Here is a 19,522-nt window from a genome sequence, read left to right as displayed (position 1 = left end):
GACCACCTCATTACATTGAGCTACAATAAGTGAAAAGATCAATTATAAAAGTCAGCCAGGTGAACCCCAAAGTGAAACTACTGACATGGCACTGTCCGCATGAATCCATTGCTGTAGTGTACTCCCCGCTTTGGCTAACGCAGAAGTGGAGGAATGTTGCTTGCTGTGTCCACAGAAATGCAGCTCCATATTTCTGTTAGTAAAGCCAAGGACACCGTGGGCGGGATTTTACAGCCTCACTCGGGCAAGGTCATAAAATCCTGCCTGAGGCCAATGGAAGTTTATGTTCTGGGATTCCGGGGTGAGCGAGAAGTTAGGGTTTCGGCCCATGTACTTTTTTAACAGCTACATGAACTTGATGACCTTATAGTCAAGGGTTTACTTGGTAAGAATTCTAATAACATGATAGAATTTCACTGTCAATGCGAATCTGAAGTTTGAATTGTAAACCTAAACAAAGACAAGTTGGCTAAAGTGGAATGGGAAAATGGAATAAAATGTTAAGATAGTAAAGTGGCAGAAATCTAAGGAGAAATTTCATAAATCTCAATAAAGATATATTCTGTTGAAAAGGAAACAAAGGAAGTTAAGGATGGTATCAAATTGAAACGAAAGATGCACAATTCTGCAAAGGTAATCCAGAAGATTGGGAACATTTTAGAAACCATCAAAAAAAAGGGAGAATCTGGAATATGAGTGAAAATCAGCAAGACCTATCACTCAAATTCTTTCATTTTGATGCTAAGTGCCCACAGCAGCAGGAAAACGAAAGTTTTCACCCACCTGAAAGATACCATTAAACTCGTTTCAAGCAATCTGGCAGCCAGCCCTTCTGTTCCAAGATTGGGCTGCCATTTTTAAAGGGTGCCCAAATCTCCATATTTGGAGACAGCCCCCTCCCCCCAACCGCCCACCTACAAAAACATAAATACCCTCCCCCCAACCTGAACAGGGGAATACCACCAACCTCTCAGAGAGGCATCCACTGCGCCCTGCCCCCACCACCACTCAAATCTCAGGTCACTCCCCTCTCCCCCAGACACCATTCAGACGTGAGGGTGCCCCAACCTGACACCTCCATCTCTGGCCCTACCTCAACCCCTCTTCCCACTCAGACACCCCCACTCAGGCCCGCTTCAGGCCACACACCTTGGGACTGCCCACAGTGCACTGCCCACTGGCACCTTGCCACTGACATCCTTGCCAAGTACCTTGGGTTCTGAGAGGTGCCAAGGGGGAATTTAAAGTGGCCATTCGCGTTTTTGTTGCTGCCAGATTACAGAGGAAGAGTCCCTAGGGGTCCTGGGATTTGAATGGGCTCATGCTGGGAGCAAGGGGTTGACATTGCCTGTCTCCCCCGTGATGGAGGATATTGTGTCTGGACTATCCCTGGCAGACTAGAAGATCACACCTGGCATGGTGATTTCAGACTGCCCTGTGATCAACATTTGCATTTCTGCTTGTCAGCTGTGAAAATTCTGAAGTGGCTGGTCACTTTAACCTCCATGGTCCACAGCCAGTTGACAGGACTTTAAATCATTGAGCACTCCATTTTGCAGCAGAGGTTTTCCTTTCTCCCTGTGAGAAGCTGCAGGTGTGAACAGATTCCTTTGAAGTCCTCTAACAGACAGCAGATGTCAATTTCACTGGGTAAGGGGGAGGTGATGTACACATTTTTGCACTCAGCCCCAATGTGTGCATACAGTTTTGACTTGAAGTTGCTGAGGCTTCCGAGCAAGTTGAATTATATGAAATCCTTTCCGTTCCAATGGCGCCCTTTGATCGCTAACAAATTTGACTTGCAGTATCTTGAAAAAGACTTCCTGAGGGCCTCCAGGCACCTCCATGCCCCCAATGTGGTCATCACGACTGTTTTTGCTTTTCAAAACCAGTAGTGATTTGTGCTGGTGTGATGTCACACCACAATGGGGGAGAATACGTCACTAGTGGGGGGCTGTTGTAAACCCTGCTGGAGTGAAACACATCTGGCAGGTGGGGAGAGGCTAGCAAGCCCAGAAACTTCACTCCCGGGTCTGTTCATTATATGTAAATCGATATTAAAATAATTTATACAGCTCTATGCCAATTTCTGGTGCGGTGCCAATAGTGCCAGAAATCCAGAGTCTGGAGACATGTGGAAATCATGGCACAGTGAGCTGGGTGAATCACATCCTCTCCCACTTCTGCGCCCCAGTCCCCTCCCCCCACCCCCCACTTCCTGTTTGGTAGGACCTACATTATTCACTTCATTCTTCCAATGACCAAATGGTTCAGACTCAAGAACATCAAAGGGTCATCATACCCCAACAATTTATACTGGCTTTCGATCATTTCTCACAATGGCTACCAGGATTGTAGTTTTTCATCTGACTAGTTTTTTTAATGAGGTGCAACTTTCACCGTTAAGCAACCATTCTCTGCCACCATGTGATATTCCAAAATGCCAGTTAGTGAAGGATAGTAACGGAGTCAATCTTGCAGTCTTGCAGAGTTAAACATTTCAGACCTACAGAAACAGGCAGAAAATTAGAAAGATGTAACAAAAGAATGGAAAGCTGAAATTTGAGTGGGAGGAGAGTATTGGCTAACACCAACAGAACAGACAGCTACAGGAAAGTAAGGGGAGGTGATGGCCTAGTGGTATTATCACTAGACTATTAATCTAGAAACTTAGCTACTGTTCTGGGGAGCAGGGTTCGAATCCTGCCATGGCAGATAGTGGAATTTGATTTCAATAAAAAGTATCTGAAATTGAGAATCCACTGATGACCATGAAACCATTGTTGATTATTGGAAAATCCCATTTGGTTCACTAATGTCCTTTAGGGAAGGAAACCTGCCGTCCTTCCCTGGTCTGGCTGACATGTGAGTAACATGGTTGATTCTCAGCTGTCTTCTGAAATGGCCTACCAAGCCATTCAGCTTCAAGGGCAACTAGGAATGGGTGATAAATGCTGGCCAGCCAGTGATGTCCAAGTCCCATAAATGAATTTCTAAAAATTGCAGTGAAGGAACTCTCTTTCCTTGTGGGGCTCTAACTACTTCCCAAAGGAAAGCAAAAACCAATTTATTTAGTCCTCTTCTGGTCCCGGATCCTCTTTTCACTATCTTCACTGGTGGGAAAGCAAGGCTGCAGTTGGAATTGCAGTGGCAGTCCATCAGTGTCTATCTTTGCCACATGTTTGAAAGAAAAGAATAAAATTGAAGACAGTAGATTTGGTGCAAGACCTCAGTGTATAAATGATCCGGCCAGTATAAATGTCCTGTCCACCCAGATTCCTGCTCAATAAGAACTGTTGAAATTGCCTCTTTAGATTCAGGATTATACATTTCCCTCATGGCACAGAGGTGCAGTGGTTAGCACTGCTGCCTCACAGCTCCAGGGACCGAGGTTCAATTCCTGGCTTGGGTTATTGTCTGTGCGAAGTCTGCATGTTCTCCCCATGTCAGTGTGGGTTTCCTCTAGGTGCTCTGGTTTCCTCCCACAGTTCAAAAGGTGCAAGGCCCATGCTAAATTTTCCCTCAGTGTACCCAAACAAGTGCCAGGATGTGGCAACTAGAGGATTTTCACTGTAACTTAATTGCAGTGTTAATGTAAGCCTACTTCTAACTAATAAACAAACTTTAAAGTTAGAGCTGTTGGATTATCAATGAAGAGACTTTTCAGCAACTTTGTTTAGTTACTGGGATTCGTGTGAGAGACAGCCATGTTATTCAGTTACTGTATTACTTGTGATCAAGGCTATCATCTACCACTTCAGTTATTATCCAGAAGACAAAGTACATTTGGCAGTCTTTTAACATTTTTCAGTCCAGATAAAACAGAACTCTCGTGAAAAGGAAAGAATTTTCCATTAAATATCTATCGGCTTTAGGCTTCATCCGAGAAAGATGTGGAAATAAATATAAGTCAGCTATGATGTAATGGATAGTCTTATAGGCAAATAAAAGAAATATGAAGTGATGCAAATATAAGTTACTTTTTTATTGGTGCAAAATATTAATTTGTGTTTTTAAAAATTTCTTTGAGTTATGGATACTCTTGCGTTTATTCCACCACTGGGAGGTCTGGGCCCACCCAAAATCGGACCTGTTAAAATTGTTTGGGCAAGATGCATACAGAGCTATAATAATGATGGATTCATGTTCTTTTTTAATTATGGAAAAGTAATAAATCCAGTTATTAAGATGACCAAGTGAGTATGTTTCAACATATCATACGGAGTATAATAGAGGTTACTCTGTTTTTGCTAATCAATCCAAGTTTATGACAAATTCATGCATGCTCACGAAATTGGTAGCGTTTTAGGTATGGAAATATTTATTTGCCTAATCTTAGTTAATTCAGCTCAAAGATCCCCATTTCAGCATTCCATTGCTTCTTTAAAAAGCCCAGAGATTCCACTTCCAGCACTCTACACAGAAATCTGGCCTATACTTGATAAGAACATAGGACTTAAAATAGGCCATTCACCCTTCGAGTCTGATCCACCACACAAGTGCTGGATAAAGACCATCTCCAACAAGAAAAATTTAACCATCTCCCCTTGGCATTAGCATCACTGAATCTGCCACTATCACTATCTGGAGGTTACCATTGACCATAAACTGGACTAACCATATAAATACTGTGGCTAGAAAGTAGGCCAGAGGCTAGGAATTCTGCAGTGAGTAATTCACTTCCTGATGTCCCAAAGCCTGTCCACCGTCTACCAGGTACAAGTAAAGAGTGTGATGATGTACTTGCTCCTCCAGTTCCCCTGAGAATTGGATTTAAACTGTACAACTACTTTGTAATTTCCCAGGGGCTTGAAAACCCAGCAGTTTAAGGGATATGGGAGCTACCAGACCAACCAGGTAAATGCCTTCCTCAGCATTCTTTGTGGGCTAGGAAGAGGACAAGTGCTCCACTTCACCCTTCCAGGAAGTCCTGCTTTGTTTGTCAACTTCCCCAATATCCCAATCATAATGGTGTGTCTCTCCACCCATCTGGTCACAGCCTACCCTACCTCATGCTTGGACAAATGCAGCTGTTCCAAAGAAGTGTCATATTGGGTTTGAAACATTAACTCTGTTTCTCTCGCCACAGATGGTGCCAGACCTGCTGATGTTTTCCAGAATGTTCTGTTTTTATGTTACAGTTGTTATTTTCCAATCCACTGCGATTCATCTAGAATCTGAGGAATTTTGGAAGATTATAACCAATGTCTCTTCTATCCCTGCAGCCACTTTTTTATGAGCCTTGGATGCAAGCCATTAGATTCTAGAGACTTGTCAGTCTTTAGGTCTAATAGTTTTTCCAGTATCTTTTTCCTGGTGGTGATGATTGTGTTATGTTCCTCTCTCCCTTTCACTTCTTGATTTTCAAGTATCTTTAAAAAGTTTTCTAAGTCTTCTACAACAAAGACAGACACAGAATACTCATCCAATGTATCCTCCATTTCCTATTTTTCTATCATTAATCCCCAGACTTTAATTTAACTTTAGTACTCTTTCCTTATTAAGTAACTGTAGCAACTCTTACTATATGTTATTATTTAATTTCTAGCTAACTTTCTCTCATACTCTAATTTCTCACTCATTATTGTTTTGTTTTGCTCATTTCTAAAATCTGTCCAGTCTTCTGACCCACCGCTATCCTTTCCCAAAGTGTAAAATGTTTCTTTCAATTTGCTAGAATCCTTAATTTAATTGTTTAGCCATGGATAATATATCCTTATCAGAGAGCCTTTCTTTCTCACCAGTATAAATCTTTTCTGAGTGTTATTAAATGTTGCCTTAAAATTCTGCCAATGGCGTTTCTACTGTCCTACCTTTGGGTCTAGTTTTTCAGCTCATTGTAGCCAACTCTGTCTTCGTATCCTTATAATTACCTTTATTTGGGTTTAAAACAACAGTCTTTGACCGACATTTCTTACCTTCAAACTAACTACAAAATTCTATCATGATCGCTGTCACTGAGATTCCTTTACTATGAGGTGATTAATTAATACTGCCTCACTGCTTATTCCTTGTCTAGAATAGCCTGCTCCTTGGTTGGATCTAGAGTGCACTGCCCTAAGAAATTGTTAGAATTTGAATTAATTATTGCTTTTTTTGTACAGAAAGGAATTAATGATCGCTTTTTTTCCTTTTATCAGTCCTACACTTACCTATGTCCTCTTGTCCTGGACTTATTTATTAACTTAAGATTATATTCTAGGTTTACCTTTATTGTTTCCTTTACTTCTAGACTTTTTCAAGATTATATCTGACATTTTAGCTTTGAAATTAACTTCTCCATGACAGGTAGGAGACAGTTAGCAGGGTAGAGAGCTGAAAAAATGGAGAACATATCCCCAAGCTGTCAACAAGTTACTGTTTTTGCATGGCAACTTTAGTGCTGTTGAGACTCTTGTGGTGGAAAGACAGGATCCTGCATTAAAGCATTTAAATTAGGCTCCTCCAGTTCCCCTGGGAATTGAATTTAAACTTTACAACCACTATGTAATTTCCCAGGGGCTTGGAAATTCAGCAGTTTAAGGGATGTGGAAGCTACCAGACCAACCTTCCTCAGCACTCTTTGTGGGCTAGGAGGAGGAAGAGTGCTCCACTTCACCCTTCCAGGAAGTCCTGCTTTGTTTGTCAGCTTCCCCAATATCCCAATCATAATGGTGTGCCTCTCCACCCATCTAGTCACAGCCTACCCTACCCCATGGAAGCCTGAATGCCTCACTCTCCATGTCACAATTGCAGCTGACATCCCCCCGCCCCAATCTCAAGCCAGTTATCAGAGACAGTTGTCAAAGAAGTCGGGCTATGACGTCTTGCTGCTGGTTTTCCCACTTGACAGTCAGCCTGTCAGCTTAGGGACCTGCTGGGCAATAATGGAAGAAGAAAATTAGAATGGGGTCCTACCATTAAATTTTGGAAAAGCTCTGCACTGCTGTTCTTGCCAGGGTCCTTGGCCATCCTGGTCTCCCCCAAAACCTTCCCCATACCCTTAAAAATGTTATAACATTCATCCCAGATTTTAAAAGTCCATATAATACAGCCTTTCCTTTTCATAGTCTTGTGACTATGCTTCCAGGACTTGAATGTTTCCACTGTGTCTCAGTGATCATAGTTACACACAATCCTCAAGGTATAGTCTGACCAAAGTACCACATAATTTGGTCATGACCTTCTTTGACTTACATTCTTCCATTTTGGCTCTGTAGTTCAACATTCTATTTGCTCTGCTGATTGCTGCTTAGCATTAGTTGGCTACATTTTCTATGTAAAGGGGCTGTCCTGTTCTGCTTCTTATCAAATGCAGCCTCTTGTTCAACAATAGGGATACTGTCTTGTTACAGAAAGACAAATGAAGAATGAGAATAAATATTTTGACATGGTGAAAAAATACTAGACACATGGACAGCTTGGCGCCTCACCCTACCATAGTCCTCAGAGGGTTAAGGTTTCAGACCACAACTCTGTATCTGCCAACATGCGGAAAGTGTTAGTGACTGGCAACTGCTTCTGAGCTCTCTTCAGCAATTCACACTTCATTCATTCAAATCCCAGAGTGCAGCAGAAAGCAGTTAATCAGATCAGCTGTTATATTCTTGCAACAAAGAAAAATCTGATTCTGTCATGGTAGTCGATTAGATTTCAGAATGTTTGGATTGTATTCAGTGCAGATTAATGTGGAGAATCTGTATTCTTCTGACTCTTTCAGGGCTGTGTTGCAGTCACAATTTTTTGCACCAAATTAAAAAAAATAGAAGATTAGTATTTTTTATCTGTTTAATCAATAGATCTTTGTGAATGGCAATAGCAATGCAGCTAATAATACTTAGTATTTGGTAAGCAATACTGAAAGATATTTAAAAACTCTGAAAGCTTGAGAAAAGGTTAGCTACCCACCTTGTATGTTTTCTTTGTACCTATTTTGATGTTAAAAACTAACAGATTTAGTGGGAAAAAGTTTAAACTTGAAAAACTTAAGACAGAGTTCCACAAAATTTTTTAACTGAGTAAAATTACACCATGCTGTCAGGAAGGGATCAGTTTTGGATGAAAATAAAATACAGTGAAATCTTTGTGAACTGTACAAATGTAATACTGAATTCTATCTTGGCTGCTTAGTAGCTACTGAACCCAGGTTATAAATATTCATACATTCTGCCCTAAAAATAACTGTGGTGCGTGATTTGGACTATGTTATCCTTGTTTAACCCATCCTGAATCTGAATAGATGGTTCAGTTTGTAACCACTGCCAGAAAGTTTTTGATGCCTTTTTCCTGTCAAACTTGTTGTTACTATTGGAAAATCTCAGCAGGTCTGGCAGCATCTGTAATGAGAGAGAAGAGCTGACGTTTCATGTCCGGATTACCCTTAGTCACAGCTTTGACAAAGGCTCATCTGGACTCGAAATGTCAGCTCTTTTCTCTCCTTACAGATGCTGCCAGGCCTGCTGAGGTTTTCCAGCGTTTTCTCTTTTGGTTTCAGATTCCAACCTCCACAGTAATTTGCTTTTATTTTCTGTTGTTACTGTCTATGGTTACAAGATCATACCATCCAAAAGATTCAAATGACCAGAGAAGGCAGGATGCTTGATTCTTGGGGAATGGAGCTTGGTTCTAGGAGAATGGAATTTGGGACAAAACCGAGATTTATAAGGATTCCATCTCATTTATATAGGTCCTTTAAATTTAATATGATGGAGAATCTATGACAAAATCTTCCACCATCATCTCTACACCAAAGAGGAAATGTCTAGGGAAACACCTGGATTTATCAGGTTTTTCACCCTCTGAAGAATTCACACCAACTGGTGGTTGGCATGAGTCTTGTGGAAGCCTGTAAAAAGTAATCTAATCTTTACAAATGCGGAGTAATCAAATACCTTCCCAAAAGGTCTGTTCACCCTGTTATTTCAAAAGTGCATTATCTTTTCAAATAAACTCACATACTGGCCATATTGGAAGTGCATTATTGCAGTATTTTGTATAATGATCAAAGTTAACGAAGGTAAATATAATCATGTGATGTTATTGATACATAAAAAAGAAATTATGATACAAGACCATAACTGTCATTTGTAATGATGCCATTGCAATGAAATTTAGCTTTTCTCTCTACCTGCAATATATGGTGCATAAGAGACACAAATGAACAGGAAAATGGACCTCTACCATTTCATAGCCAATGCTTATTTTCAGTTTATCTTGCACTGGAGCCTCCAACAGAAGTAGGTAACAGTTTTATAATGTTGTTGCAATATGGTGGGAATTACATCATTTAGGTTCACATAATTCACATTTTATATTAGAAATGTTTGTAGCTTCCATTACATACAGCATGGTAGCACAGTGGGTGGTACTGCTGCTTCACAGCTCCAAGGACCTGGGTTTGATTCCCAGCTTGGGTCACCATCTGTGTGGAGTTTGTACATTCTCCTTGTGTCTGTGTGGGTTTCCTCTGGGTGCTCCAGTTTCCTCCCACAGTCCAAAGATGTGCGGGTTAGGTTGATTGGCCATGCTAAAATTGCTCCTTAGTGTCCTGAGATGTGTAAGTTAGAGGGATTAGCAGGTAAAATATGTAGGGATATGGGGATAGGACCTGGGTGGGATTGTGGTCGCTACAGTCTTGATGGGTCGAGTGGCCTCTTCCTGCATTGTAGGGTTTCTATGATATTCTATTATAATTTTCGGTTGAGAAGGTTACAACCTGGAACATTAACACTGTTTTCCTCCACAGTTCTGACTAGACTTACTGTTCATTTCCAGCATTTTCTGTTTGTATTTCAGATTTCCTGCATCCATAATATTTTGCTTTTATATTAGTGCCAAGAAGCGGACTTTTTGTGTTTTGAACCAGTCTAAGTGACTTTGCCCTAAGGCAGCCTCTGGACATCTTAAGGGTAATTTAGTAACGCCTCACAAAAAAAAAGGCACTGACGAAGAATACTGTTGTCATACGTGAAACATAGGATGGGATTTTCCAGCCACATTTGCGCCAAACTGGAAAATCCTGCTTGAGGTCGATGTACCTTTTCATGGTCCACACAACCACCAGCCACCACACCCCCCAACTCGCTACTAGTCCCATGGTGGGCAAGAGAGCAAATTTCTCACAATAGTGTGTTAAAGAAAATTTTAAAGAACAATCTACATCACGGCAAATCCACACAATATTACTTTTTTTGTGCTTACAATGGCCTTTGGGAGTGATCAGAAGGATCTTCTCCCATTTGTTCTGTTACAATTATCTTTTATGCAGCTCTAATCATACAAGTGTATTCAATTCTGTACAGATCTAATCACATTCCTCAGTACAATGGATTCCCTAACTTGTTTACTCAATAGGTCTTTACCAGAATACAATTACACCCATAATTAAGACACTAATGTAGTTTTAGCTTTCTTCCTAGAAAATCTCATTTTTTACATGCCTTCATTTTGTTTGAGTCATGCTGTTCTCTCTAACCCCTGTCAAGTCATGCTAACACATACTTTCTTTATTTGATTTGATTTGATTTATTATTTAATGTGATCTAAGTCACATGTACTTACAATGAAAAGTATTGTTTCTTGTGCGCTATACAGATAAAACATACCATTCATAGAGAAGGAAACGAGTGCAGAATGTAGTGTTGCAGTCATTGTTAGGGTGTAGAGAAAGATCAATTTAATGCATGTTAAGTCCATTCAAAAGTCTGACAGCAGCAGAGAAGAAACTATTCTTGAGTTGGTTGGTACATGACCTCAGATTTTTATATCTTTTTCCCGAAGGAAGAAAGTAGAAGAGAGAATGTCCAGAGTGCATGGGGTCATTAATTATGTTGGCTGCTTTGCTGAGGCAGCGGGAAGTGTAGACAGAGTCAATGCATGGGAGGCTGGTATGCACGATGGATACGAGCTCTTATAGTTCCTTGTGGTCTTGGGCAGAGTAGGAGGCATCCCATCTGTGATACAACCAGAAAGAATGCTTTCTATGGTGCATCTGTAAAAGTTGGTGAGAGTTGTAATTGACATGCCAAATTTCCTTAGTCTTCTGAGAAAGTAGAGGCATTGGTGGGCTTTCTTAACTATAGTTGGCATAGGGGGACAAGGACAGGTTGTTGGTGATGTGGACACATAAAAACTTGAAGCTCTCAACCCTTTCTACTTCATCCCCATTGATGTAGACAGAGGCATGTTCTTCTTTACACTTCCTGAAGTCAATGACAATCTCTTTCATTTTGTTGACATTAAGGGAGAGATTATTGTTTCCACATCAGCTCACCAGATTCTCTACTGCATTCCTATACTCTGTCTCGTCATTGTTTGAGATCCGACCCACCACAGTGGTGTCGTCAGGAAACTTGAACATTGAATTGGAAGGGAATTTGGCTGCACAGTCATAGGTGTATAAGGAGTATAGTAGGAGCCTGAGAACACAGCCTTGTAGGACACCGGTGTTGAGGATGATCATGGAGGAGGTGTTGTTGCCTATCCTTACTGATTAGGAAGTTCAGGGTCCAATCGCAGAGGGAGGTGCCGAGGCCTAGGCCACAGAGTTTGTAGATGAACTTCGTGGAAATAATAGAAGGCTGAACAGTAATCAATAAATAGGAGTCTGACATAGGTGTCCTTGTTATCTAGGTGTTTTGGGGTTGAGTGCAGAGCCAGGCAAATGGTGTCTGCTGTGGACCTGTTGTGGCGGTAGGCAAACTGAAGTGGATCCAGGTAGTCCAGGAGGCTGAAATTGATTCATGCAATGATAAACCTTTCAAAGCACTTCATTATGATGGATGTCAGAACCACCAGCTGGTAGCCATTAAGACACACTGCTAGGCTTTTCTTAACTACTGGGATGATGGTCATCTTCTTGAAGCAGATAGGGACATCAGATTGTTGTAAAGAGATGTTAAAGATGTCTGTGAATACCCTCCCCCACCCTGCTGATCCACATCCAGGTACCCCAACCAGTCCAGTCCCTTTCCCTGGGTTGACCTTCAAGAAAGCTGCTCTGACATCTGCAATGGTGACCCCAGATCCAGGTTCATCCAGGGCATCCAGGGTGGAGGGCATGCTCTGACTGATCTCTTGCTCAAAATGGATGTAGAATACATTGAGCTCATAAGACAGAGTTGTGTTGGAGCCAGCGATTTTACATGTCTTTGTTCAGGCTGGTTGCAGAGTTTTTACATACTGACCAGTCCACTGACTCCAAGCAGCCCTGTAGGCAATCATCTGATTCCTCAGGCCAACATTATATGACTTTCTTTGATGGGTTCTCCTACTTCAGTTTTTGCTTGTAAGCCAGGAACAGGAGCACAGTCTTGTGGTCTGATTTGCCAAAGTGTGGGCAGGCAATAGAGCGGTAGTCATGTTTGATATTTGTGTAGCAGTGGTCCAGGATATTTGGGTCTCTGGTGGAACAGGAGACATGTTGGTAGTAACTTGTTAGTACGCTCTTGAGCCGCAATGATCAAGGCCTCGAGATGTTTCATCTCAAAGCTATTCGTCGTGGAGTATATTTCGTCCAGCGTGATTTCCATGTCCACATGGGGTGGGATGTAAATTGCCATCAGGATAACGGAGGTGAGCTCCCGCGGAAGGTAGTAGGGCGGCATTTTAGCATCAGGTATTCTAGGTCTGGGGAGCAGAAAGTTGCCAGTGTTGCTACATCTAGATACCACGAGGTATTGATTAGGAAGCAGACCCAACCTCCCCTCGCCTTGCCTGAGGCCACTGTCTGGTCCAATCTTTGGATTGAGTAGCCCTCTGGTTGTAGGGCACTGTCTGGTGAAGCAGGAGTGAGCCCCGTTTCTGTGAAATAGAGTATACAGCAGTCCCTCAGTTCTCTTTGGAAAGTGAGACTGGCTTTAAGTTTGTCTAGCTTGTTTTCCAAAGACCGACATTTGCAAGGAGTAAGCTGGGGAGGGAGGCCTTGGGCCCACTTTCACTTGCAGGCCTACATGTTTCCCACTCTTCCTAGAGTGTTGGCTTCTTTTCGAGCCTAGGAGACGGTGAGAGTGGTTTGCAGTGTTAAGGGTATGGGGTTATGTCCAATGAGGTCACTCTGGCCGGTGTGCGGATGGAGAATTTGTTACCTTGCTTGCAGTTCCTGTGTTGGTAGATGGGTCTGCACGGGTCAGCTGTTCCAGGTCGCTGTCAGGCTGCATTTTGTCTTCGCCAGTTGGCGGATATCCTATCAGGTAGCACCAACATAGATTTATGAAATCATGCTGGATGAATTTACTAGAGTTCTTTGAGGATGTAACAAGCAGGGTGCATAAAGAAGAACCAACAGGTGTAGTATATTTCAATCTCCAAGAGGCATTTAATAAAGTGGCACACAAAATGTTAATACCAAAGATAAGAGCTCATTGTTATGGTGGTGATAGATTAGCATGGGTAGAGGACTGGTTATCTAACAGTGACCAGAGAGTCATTTTCATGGTGGCAAACTGTAACTGGTGAATTCCAATGAAGCTTCAGCTATTTATAATTTCGCATGTGCAGGTTCCTCTGCTCTAGGAGCAGAGAGACCTATCACTCAACCTCTACTGCTCTCAGCCAGCCTCCACAGCCCAAAACATGCCTAACTCCCAGCTACATGGGGTCTGCGGCCTGTCACAAACCCCCTGCGGCTGGTCGCAAGCCCCGCCCAACTGACCCCGCTCACCTAGACTGATCAATCCCCATGACACCCTCCCTCCCTCACGCAGACCAATACCCCCCCTTTCCTCCCACCAATCACCAATCTGCAGAGTCGCAGCGGACCCCCTTCCCTACTGCTGATCACACTGCAGAGTGCGCAGCGCGTCCCCCTGCCGCACCACCAAGTGGACTACACTGATCTGGCCCCAGACCCAGTTGTCCCCCTCTAGCCTTGCCCCCTTTGCACTGCCTGTTGCCCAGAGGGCAATGTCAGGGTGCCAGCTGGGTAGTGCCAAGATGCCAGGCTGGCATTGACAGGGTGCAGGCTGCAGTGCCTGAAAGGGGCACCACCCCCTTGCCCCAATTTCCTGAGGGGGCCTTAATAGCCTCCAGTTCTACAGGCAAGGCCATCACATCTGATCCCATTGCTGGGGACCACTATGATTGAGACCACAGAGGCAAGTGACTCCAGTTGATAATGTCCTGAGATTGCTAATTTCATTCAAATGATATTTAAAACTGATTTAAATAATTTATTCAGCCCCGCACTAGAAATGGGTAACCTTGCTGGATATCTGGTGCCAGTAAGGTTACAAGAGGCGAGGAATTGGGAAATAAACTGATTTCTGGGCTCTCGTACGATCTTCCGGTTCATTGTGCCCTAAGTTATGCAATCTATTGCCCATTTTTCTCATCAGGTTATAATGGACACTAGAAACGCCAGGGCAAAAGGGAATTTAAACTGCTTATCTTGCCCAGTAAAACTGAACACAGAACAACATATTGCATTGGTCATGGTGAGTTTTTTGAAAACTGCTATTTAAAACATATTCTTCTTGGCTAATCCCTGAGATGCCAATAACTTTGTTGTTCTGATGTCTCCCGGAACTGAAGATTTAGCTCCTGGATACTGGTCTAAACAAACTAAGGGAGAAAAAACATAGGGGTATTAAAAATATGTGTTTTTCATTTTCTTTGAAAACTTGCTCTCATTAGTTATTAAAATATTGAAGAAGGGAAACTAAAGGCTATTTGACTGAGCAGGGAGATTGGAAGGAAGGCACAAAGTCATGTCGCAATGAAGCTTGGAATTTTCTGACGTTGCCCGTGGCTAGGTTTCTCCGGCCCCGCTGCTGTGAGTAGAAATTTGGCTAAGCACCAAATTCTCCATTCTCGCTGCCTGCAGTGGGGGTGGGAGGGGGGGAGGTGGGAAGGGGGTGGCATTAGACATTAGAGAATTCCAGTTGTAATCTCCAGAAATACACTCAACCTCAGCACAAAGCTGACAACTTTAGACTTGATGCTACCATGCCCCTCCCCTGAAAAATGGGGAGCCTAATTTTTAACTTTGTTGCTTGAACAGTAAATTGTGGAATCCATCGCACGCCCATCTTATAACCCACCACTGATTCCCACTAATTCTAGCGAAAATTAAAATAGGACAGGCTCTGTAAAGGGTAGTCAGTTGATCAACCAAGCAGAGAAGGTGAAAATTACCCCAGAGATTTCCAATGGAGACAGAAATCCTGGCTGGAGTCTGGCAGAGAGAAAAAAAAATCAAATTAGCTTGACCCTGGAAAATCAGCCAGGGTCAGGAGCACAGTCATGCCAAGTTTATGCCGGGATTGCATTGGAGCGGAAAATCCTACTGAAATATTTGCTACTCTATTGTGTGCAGGTGATGATTGGCAACATGTTCATAATCCATGTGAACAGCTAAACACACACAACTGTTGGACATAATGGAATCTTCAAAATTCATTTAAAAAGACACAAAACATATGAATGAAATGCTGATCAGGACGGGACACCCAAATGAACAAGAATGTCAGTTTTAGTGAAAAGAGTGAAATGGCAAATGGAATTTAATGTTGGCAAGTGTGAGGTGGTCCACTTTGGTAGGAAGAATGGTAGGAAGGACTATTACTTACGTGGCGAAAAACTGCAGCAGGCGACGGTGCAGAGGGACCTCGGGGTCCTTGTGCATGAATCGCAAAAACCCAGCTTGCAGGTGCAGCAGGTGGTCAGGAAGGCAAATGGGATGCTGGCCTTCATAGCGAGGGGGATTGAATATAAAAGTAGGGAGGTCTTGCTGCAGCTGTATAGGGCATTGGTGAGGCCGCAGCTGGAGTACTGTGTGCAGTTTTGGGCGCCGCACCTGCGCAAGGATATTTTGGCCCTGGAGGGAGTGCAGAGGAGGTTTACTAGGCTGATACCGGAGTTGAGGGGATTGAGCTATGAGGAGAGGCTGAATAAACTAGGCTTGTACTCGTTAGAGTTTAGAAGAATGAGGGGAGATCTCATTGAGACGTATAAGATGATGAATGGGATGGATAGGATAGAGGTGGAGAGACTCTTCCCGCTCAAAAAAGACAGTAGGACTAGGGGGCACAGCCTCAAGATAAAGGGGAGGCGGTTTAGAACGGAGTTGAGGAGGAACTTCTTCACTCAAAGGGTAGTGAATCTCTGGAATTCTCTGCCCGTTGAAGTGGTGGAGGCTGCCTCGCTAAATATTTTTAAGAAGCGGGTTGATGGGTTTTTGATAAGAGAAGGGATTAAGGGTTATGGGGAGAGGGCGGGAAAGTGGAACTGAGCCACGACAGATCAGCCATGATCTTATTGAATGGCGGGGCAGGCTCGAAGGGCTAGATGGCCTACTCCTGCTCCTATTTCTTATGTTCTTATGTTCTTATGAGTGCTGTTGCCACTTTTCATGGAGTTATATTGATGCAAGTCAATTATTCAGGAATTGGGTTTGTGCTTCATAGCAAACAATTCACAGCTGTACAAAATCCTCATGGCATCAGTGAAATATATGTTTCACCTGTATCTAGAACAAGGCATTGTTTGGTTGTAGAAGTTTTTATATGTCTACTTCAGAAGTTTGCTTTGAAGCATTCAGCCTTTTGCATTGACGTTAACATGTAGCCAAATGTTGCTACTACGCCTTCCTTTGTATGAAATTGAATTCAGGAAACCCACGAGATTGAGCTTGTGCAGAAGATGAGAGCAGATTTGAACAAAGCTCTAACTAACCTGTGTTTAGGAGTGCATTACAAGGATCCTGAATTTCCTTGGGATTGTGGCACATCTTCACCAGTTCTACATTGTCAGTGCCTGTTTGGGAATAAACCTCCCAAGTCTCCTGTGTCCAAGGAGACATGATCTGAGGAAGGATAATTTGCTGAGTGAACAGTATGCCAGGTGCACTTACTGGTAGGATTATACCCACTAAGGAGTTCCAAGCCTACAACATGTCCTATACCTTTGACAATTTACCTGAAAGTATTTTTGTGCCAAGACTTTTTTTTTCACACATTTGGCTCTAACGTCGCTACAGAGCAGTTTTCCAGTGCCAGGATGTTATGCCCTCCCCGATGGCCCGTCTGAGATATGTGCGCAGTGGTATAAATACTCACTAGGTGTATTTAAATTGTGATTCCTCCTCCCACTGCTCCTATTGAATTTCCTGTTGGATACATGCTGGCACTTACAGTCATACAGTACAGGAAACGATTCAGCCCATTGTGTCTGTGCCAGCTCCTTGAAAGACCTATCCACCTAGTTGCACATCCTTGCTGTTTGCCCTATATTTTCTCTTTTTTGAGTGTATATAAACATAGAGCACAGAAGGAGCCCATTCACCCCATTGTTTCCATGATGGTCGAAAAAGAACTCTTCAGTCTAATCTCATTTTCCCGCTCTTAGAAAAAAAATTCTCAAAGGACAGTGGAAGCAGAGTCTTTGGATGTTTTCAAAGCAGAGATAGATTCTTGATAACCAAGGGGGTGAAAGGTTATTGGAGTTAGGTGGGACCTTACAGTTAAATCAGCCATGATCTTATTGTCTGGTGCAGCAGGCTCCTATTTCTAACTCATATGTTTGTATGCAGTACTCAGCTGTGGTTTAAATGGTGTTTACACTGCTCTGTTATAACTGCCCTCATACTCTGTGCCTTGGCCAACACAGGAATGTATCCCAAATGCTTTCTTAATTACCTTATCTACCTTCCAGAATCTGCTTGTCTACATGTCTCAGAATCTTACAATTTATTGTGCATACCTTGTAACCTCTGGATTGGTTACAAATCATCTCAGTTCAAGGACAATATTACAGATGTTCTTCAGGGCAATGTCCGAGTCTCAAAATTCTTTAGTTGTTTCATCTAAGATCTTGCCTTCAAGAAGTGGTTTCTCACTGATGACTGCACAGTGTTCAACTCCATTTGTAATATCTCAAATTACACATTCCTGAAATGAAGCAGTGTGTGTCCGCAAACAGCAAGACCTGGGCAGCTTTCAGTTTTGGACTGAAAGGTGACCAAAGTGTCAGGCAGTGGCCATCTCCACAAGAGAAAATCTCACCAACTTGGCTTGACGGTCAATGGCATTACCAGCAACAAATCTCTCGCCATTAACATTCTAGGGATCACCACTGAGCAGGAACCTAACTGAGCCAGACACATACATAGAGGCTACCGGAACAGGTTAGAAGATGGATAGTTTGTGACAAAGGACTTCACAAAGCCTGTTCACCATGTACAAGGCACAAATCACGAGCAAGGAAATATTCTCGATTTTGTTGGATTAGTGCAATTTAGTAAGTGTGAAGTGATGTGGTGAGGAGGAAACAACATGGAATCGCAGTATTATATCTAGATAGTACTGTTCTGAGGCCAGTGCTAGAATCGAGACACAAAGTTGCTAAGGGGTTCAGAAAACACATGGAACACTTCGTTTTGAAAATAGGGGCACTGAGCACAAAACAAAGAAGCCAACCTAACATTTACAAATCTTTGGTGAGTCTTCAGTTAGAAACTTACTTCAAATTTTGGACACACTTTTTTACTCATTCTTGGAATATGAGTATCACTGACAAGGTCAGCATTTACTACTTATCCTTAATTGGTCTTGATAAGGTGGCAGAAGGTGGCCTTCTGGAACAGCTGCAGTCCTTGTGGTGTAGGTACACCCACGGTTGTGTTAGGGAGGGAGTTCCAGTAGCTTTACCCAGTGACAGCAAAGGAGCAGCAACATAGTCCCATGTCAGGATGGTATATGGCTTGGAGGAGAACTTGTACGTGGCTCCCATGCCTTTGCTGCCCTTGTCCTAGTTAGTAGAGGTCATGGGTTTGGAAGATGCTTTCAAAGAAGGCTTAGCAAGTTGCTGCTCTGCATCCAAATGCAGATAGGATATCAAAGGCTCTGGAGAGAATACTGAAAGTATTAATCAATATGAAATTAGATATGAGGGACCTCAATTATTGGCAAGTTGGAAGAAGTTGGGATTTTTCTCTTTAGAACACAAGAGATTAAGGGGAGTCCTACTGGTGATATTTTGCTTGCATTGGAAGGGTCAACTGCCATGTGGAGACAATGGCAGATTACTTTTTGAGGATGTCCTCCTTCATGGGCAATCCTTAGCCCATGCAAAGGGGGCACGACCGGAACGACGACCTCGGTCCCACCCAGATTTCCAGGGTCTGGCTTCACCAAAAGACTCACCTGTCTTCGAGGCATCTCTTTGTGGAGCTGCAGCTTCAACATTGGCCATGGCTAACTGATATTATGAAGGGTGCAAGCTGCCAGCAGTTCTTGTGGGGGGGGGGGAAATTTCTTCAATTGGATGGTTACCTTGGCAATAACCTGTTAATTGGCTTTTGTGGGCAAAAGCATCCCACTGCACACTGCAGTGATGTCCTCAGTGATGGGACTTCACTCTCTCTGATTCTATTCATCTGTACTGTGGGTAAGTTGTGTTCTACTAAAATTAGTGCATGTGGCTATGATGGTACTGTCATAGTCTTGCTGGTGCCTATTAGGAAGTTTGTATTGCACAACCCTGCACCAAAACTGCAGTGCCTTATAGACTGAGCACTTCCCCAGTTCTCTGGTTTTGTATCAGATGA

Source organism: Carcharhinus amblyrhynchos, chromosome 7, assembly GCF_965287045.1.
Source record: "Carcharhinus amblyrhynchos chromosome 7, sCarAmb.v2.hapA, whole genome shotgun sequence".
Classification (NCBI taxonomy): Eukaryota; Metazoa; Chordata; class Chondrichthyes; order Carcharhiniformes; family Carcharhinidae; genus Carcharhinus; species Carcharhinus amblyrhynchos.
The sequence above is the reverse complement of the archived record's forward strand: the minus strand, read 5'-3'. Positions refer to the sequence as shown.